Below are 6,000 nucleotides of genomic sequence, written 5' to 3'. Positions count from 1 at the left end.
GTATTTGGTTAACTTTTTCAGTTTGACCATCAGACTCCGGATGATCTACCATACTCATACTCAGAGTAGTATCCAACTTTTTTGAAGACTTCCCTTCAAAAATGACTGTTGAACTTTCTATCTCTATCCGACACTATATCTGCGGGTAGGCCATATAGCTTGTAGAGATGTTCAATAAAGAGTTTTGCCAACTCTGGCGTTTTTACAGTTTTCTTCGTGGCAATAAACTTTGCCATTTTAGTTGTCCACTACTACCCACACCGAGTCATTCCCTCGACTCGTCTTGGGTAAACCGGTAATGAAATCCATGGAAATGCTTTCCCATTTCCCTTGAGGAATCTCCAGCGGATGGAGTAGTCCTCCAACTTTAAGACGTTCTGTTTATTGACTTGGCACTTACTGCATTTCAGCACATAAGTCTGGATGTCCTTAAACAAAGTAGGCCGATAAATATAACTTTTTATTAGTGCATAGGTCTTCTGAATCCCAGGGTGACCCGCACTTGGACTATCAAAACTATACCCCGGAGACTCGGCTAGCCTCTCCGGACTAACTGTCGCTTCGCTACCCGCCGCACCTACGGCCAGTCTCTCCGGACTAGCATTATGTGCTGGCGAGGAAGGTGGGCGAGGCTGTGACAAAGTGCGTGCGCGTACAACACGCCAGACCTCTGTAAAGACAGGATCATGCTCACACAAGCCATGATTTGGTATTTCAACCAAAACCTTAAGGCAAATTTCATACCTTGATTTTGCATATGTCATTTATCACAGAAGCTAATGTACTGGAGAGCACTCTAGTAGCGCAAGTTCTTAGACCATGCTACTAGCTATTTGTAGACTACGCTACCATGTTGCTTCACCAACTTTTTAAAACTTCTCCTTGGAAAGCTCTACAGCCATAGGAGAAATAAACTAGAGTCAATCTAATCATGCATCACAAGGATTAGTTCTAAAGTTGAGAGATACTTTCTCTTTTAGAGTAACATCTTTGCACAAGCATATGCTCTAGAATCTTGTTGAGTTTCTAACTACCATCAATCTACGGATGGTTAAACTCCACTCTAACTCAGAGTAAATGTAACTTTTTGAAAAATTTTTAATATAACAATCAAACTTCCTCTCTCTTATGCCATACTATATCTGCGGCAGATCATATAGTATGTGGAGATGTTTGATAAAGATTCTTGCACCACTACGGGTGTCTGGAATTACATCCATTCACTTACAACTCTTTGTTGCTATTAACAGACACATCCCTTCAAGTATTGTCTGGACTCACACAACTATTCTAGTTTATGTGATATTTGAGGATATCCCTCCTTTCCCTCAAGAAAGGTTTTTGTTCTCAAAAACTGTACTCTCAAGCGGACTACGCGCTAGTGTCATAGGTCCAAAAACAAATCTAGACCGTGTTTAATATCATATGTTATATTCTTGAGTCCTTCCAAGAAACTTTTAAACATCTTGCAACGAAGATGTGGTATAGTGTCTACGCACATATGGTGGTACTATTGATAAAATGCTTTGCAATAGATCAGTGGTTTCACACTTGTAACAAAGTGCTTCATTGTTGCATATTATTACCCTTCATAAGCGGTTACACACTTATGAATCATTTGGGTGGGTTGTACCATCTATCAAGAAAATTCCAAACTACTAATAACCACATTATCAATCCACAGATAATGACTGAGCTTGTTGCGAAGCCATAGGTTGCTAGATAATTGATGGTAATTACACAAGCCCAATGTCCCATTCCATCGTACATTCAATATAAATTCAAACATCACAGTACTTCGTGATGATGAACTTAGGAATTTCATCCTATCCCTCTTTGGTGTTGGTATGAAGTATAACTATGAGAACATTATTTGCTGCCTCCTCATTATAGCGGCAAAGCTACCTACCCATCACAGGTGGCAATCTCTACCAAGCTATAACCAATGACAAGCAAATAAACGAGTACTCTTGTAAGAACTTCATAACCATATCTCACACTAAACTCATAATCACTACGGATTAAATGACAGGGCTTGCAAAATTGAATGTTATCTGATAGGTAGAGGGGATCATCAAACTACGGATGACCTTGACAACTCACTAGGACTAGTGATGTGTAACTTTTAAGTTACTCCACTCTCTTGCTTATTCCATACCATCGAACAAATCAATCCCTCGATTTGAGCAACGTCAACATATTTATGAGTACCTCGATACTCATGGATTGTGGTTCGGTAATTTAAAATGTTGATCTAGAGTATCCTTCACTCGAGGATCTTAATGTTATTAGCAGTTATGTATTAGTAGTGAGTAACTACGTACCCACTATCATCACACTAGTAGCTCCATACTAGTCTGTGAGTAACTCCGTACCCAATGGCGTACCTCCCCCGAGTGGGAGTACCATATACAACCATCTATAACAAGATGATTAAGTCACTTGGTGCTCAGAAGTGACTACACAAAGTGACCCCTCCATTGCACATTGCAGTACAATTTCTGGTATTACAACACGAATTTTTGGACGTCCTTATCATAGAGGTCAACTTAAAAACTAGTGCATAGGTCTTGTGGAGTCTCGGCTGACCTAACCACACCACTGGTGACTTCCTACAAAAAATGTGGCGCCGAAGTCACCACCTATGTACTTTAACTCCGTAAAGTACATGGTCTTCATCTATCATCTATGGAAAGTTGTAAAACATTCCTGCGATGGATATTTATCACCCTAAAATCATTGTGCACTATTTTAGCGTGAAGAGCTTTTTTCCTGGGTACCATGGTTCACCCCAAGCTCATCTTTTGCTAAATTCGCCGATTTAACAAAAGATATGTCTGCCTCCGAACACTCCGGTTCAGCCCCAGACTTTGAGTTTACTTCTTAACACTCCGGTTAAGTCAAAACTCACCAGATACAGTAGGATTTACCACTAAGCTCTCCGGCTTGGCCTTCTATCCTAACTCAGCCCGAGTTTATGTACACTACATATGTCGGATCCGATACTAACAACAACCAGGCTCATCTGGAGTGAGATACTACTCACTATTGCCATGTAAAACCTTATTAAATCCATGGAATGCTCCACTCATTCCCAAGGGGTCTTACGACTTATAGGGTTTACACGCACATGAACTTTGTAAGCAAAATAGCCTGTCATGCAATATTACAATTGCTTATGTAGGAAAGTAATATATTTCCCAAATTCATATGGTAGCAGCTAAAATGTGCTCACAATCGCACACTTATGTTGAACATAGGCAAGACTACGCTTGCAAAATGCTATAGGGCGTCCCCCATGCATGAAACTGTCCAACCAAACTAGTCTTACTGCTAACCTCTAGATTTAGATCACTCCGGAACTAAATCACTCTGTTAGCACTAGCACACCATCATGGTCTTGCTACCTAGAGCTTCTCCGAACTCTGTAACTGGGTTTTATCCCAACTCATGGCTATATTTGTAATTGTCAAAGTTCAAATTTTATCTTGCACACTTTATCACTACGGACAAGTGTACATACAACCTGCCAAAGAGTCAAGTTACATGCACGAGCCTTGGCGTCCCATTCCACCAAGACTACAATCGATTCCGTGAGAATTTGATGTCCCATACCATCAAATTACCGCCAAACCAATTGATGTGACATATAAAAAGGCTCTTTCCCCCCTCGAAAGATCACCACAAACTCTCGAGCAGTGGGATGTCGACGCATGGCAATAAAAAGAAGAGAAAACCATGCTAGTGAGTTTAAGAATAGTTCTCTTCGATCAAATTTTATAAGGGCATTGAGCATTACATCTCAAGACTATACCCTTTCAGATTTATCTTTGATTTTTACAAATCAATCCTAAATCTGCTATTATTATCTAGGCGTATGCTAATCCGTCAGATTAGTACTCCTAGATAAACCATTCAATTGAGTACTGCTAGCAGCACTACTAGCCCCTTTATCCCAAGTAATACACACCTTAGGGATTACTTTTACCAGGCAATGTACGTGACTAAATCAAATTAGTCACCACTCTCTAGGCCCCCAAGTAGTGACACTATTTTGTTACTTTTAACAAGGGCCAGCTTGCCTCTACGGGCCAAGGCCTTTTGTTGCTACAAACAGTAAGCAACTTGTTTGGACACAAGGCATACCACATCAAGACTACGCTTGTACATGGTTCTCATTTGCCAAAGTTTATCACAATCTTCTAGCATCTGTTAAAAGATTGTGAAGGGTGAGCACTACGGCTCAATTATGCTTACCTAGATTTCTCGTGATAAGCACTTCGTCTAATTTGGGCACAACTGACGCCATTGCCAGTCCTCTTAGCCCAAGTTAAACACATTGCAGTTTTAGATTTACACTAGCCAAACTACGTGACTTTGATGGTCAACACTAAGTGTATGCTCAGCTTAAAATTAGTCTCTCCGAACCAAATGTGTGATCACCACATGTGTTATTCTCGCGGCGCTACGGCCATAGACGTGTTCACTAGGCACAACGGCCATAGAACGGCTCACTCGGCACGACGGCCGTGGGATTTGTCTCTCTTAGCACGCGATGCTACGGCCGTGTGCGGTGGGTCTCTTTCGTGGAAAACAGGCACTACGACCATACGACACGACGGCCGTGTGGATTTGTTTCGTGGGGTGTGCCGTTGTTTTGTGTTTTGTTTTGTTTTGTTTTGTTTTTTTTAAATGAAATAAAATAAAATAATAACGGGCCGGGCCGGCCTTCGCCGCTTCGGGCGTGGCCGCCCGCCCGTGGGGAGTGTCCTTAGGACCCGCTCGCCGCTGGTTTGCCGCCTGTTGGGCTGGCCGCCCGTTTCATTTTTAATTTAAAAAAAATGAACAATTATATACATATATATATATATACATATACATATATATATATATATATATTATTTTTTTTTCCCTCGTGCGCTGGTCGGCTTGTTGGTGGCCGCCTGGCCGCCGCCGCCTGGCTGGCTGGCCTGGCCGCCTGGGTGGCCGCCGCCGCCTGGCTGGCTGGCCTGGCTGGCCGCCGGGCTGGGCCAGCAGGGCGTTCAATTCCGCCCGCCCGCCATCTACCCGCCTATCAACGCCAGCAAGTCTTCGCTGTACACAGACGACGACCACCTCTTCGGAGCGTCCTTTCCTCACGGGTGAGGGAGCCATGGCTGAGACACGTGTGGAGCCTCAGGCTTCCTTTTTCCTGCTTCCTGGCGAGGGCCGGGTCCATGAGCGTGCTGGAGGCGGCGGGCGTTGCCTGGTGTGAGAGGGGGCCGTCCATGGCCTGGGCATCGAGCGAGTACAGAATGGCCTGGCTGGCTGGCCTGGCCGCCTATGGCCGCCCGCCGGCATGGCCGCCTGGGGCTGGCCTGGCCTGGCTGGCTACGCAGCACAGGCAAAGGCGTATCGCCTGGTGTCGCCCCCCCCAACACACAATTGTTTTCCAGCAGTTTCGTTAACGTAAGTCGTCGCCCAGCCAAACGACGCATTACAGCAATTACACGACTGAGCTCTCTCATTAACGAGTGGGGCTGATTTCGCAGTGGGCTGCTCTTCGCCCCCCTCCCCCACACGCAGGAGGCGACTTCTCTGATTTCGCAGTGGGGCTGTTGCTTCGCCCCCCCTCCATTCCCCCACACAGTATAGAGAGTCGTTTTTTCTCTCCTACCAAACGAATTCTCCTACCAAACGAATTCAATTTGCAGAACATTTCAACGCAGAGAGAGAAAGAAAACAAAAATTGCTTACCTCCATTGCTTGCTGTGTGTGACGGGGAGAGAGAGAGAGAGAGAGTTCTTCCCCTCCATTCTTCCATGGCCGCCTCCCTCCAAACCCTCCATTCGAGATAAGGATAAGGAGACGAATGGTCGAAAACCATCGAGTGGGCTCCGGTCCCCCGGTCACGCACGGGCTCTGACAATCCCATCGAACCACGCTCTGATACCAGTGTTACATTCCCGTAACGCCGCTACGGGCATTACCACAAGAGGGGACGGCCTCACCACCCAGCCA

The sequence above is a fragment of the Cibotium barometz genome, chromosome 18 (genome assembly GCF_041138505.1).
Source record: "Cibotium barometz isolate CiBa-2024 chromosome 18, ASM4113850v1, whole genome shotgun sequence".
Taxonomy (NCBI): domain Eukaryota; kingdom Viridiplantae; phylum Streptophyta; class Polypodiopsida; order Cyatheales; family Cibotiaceae; genus Cibotium; species Cibotium barometz.
Note: the sequence above shows the minus strand (reverse complement) of the source record.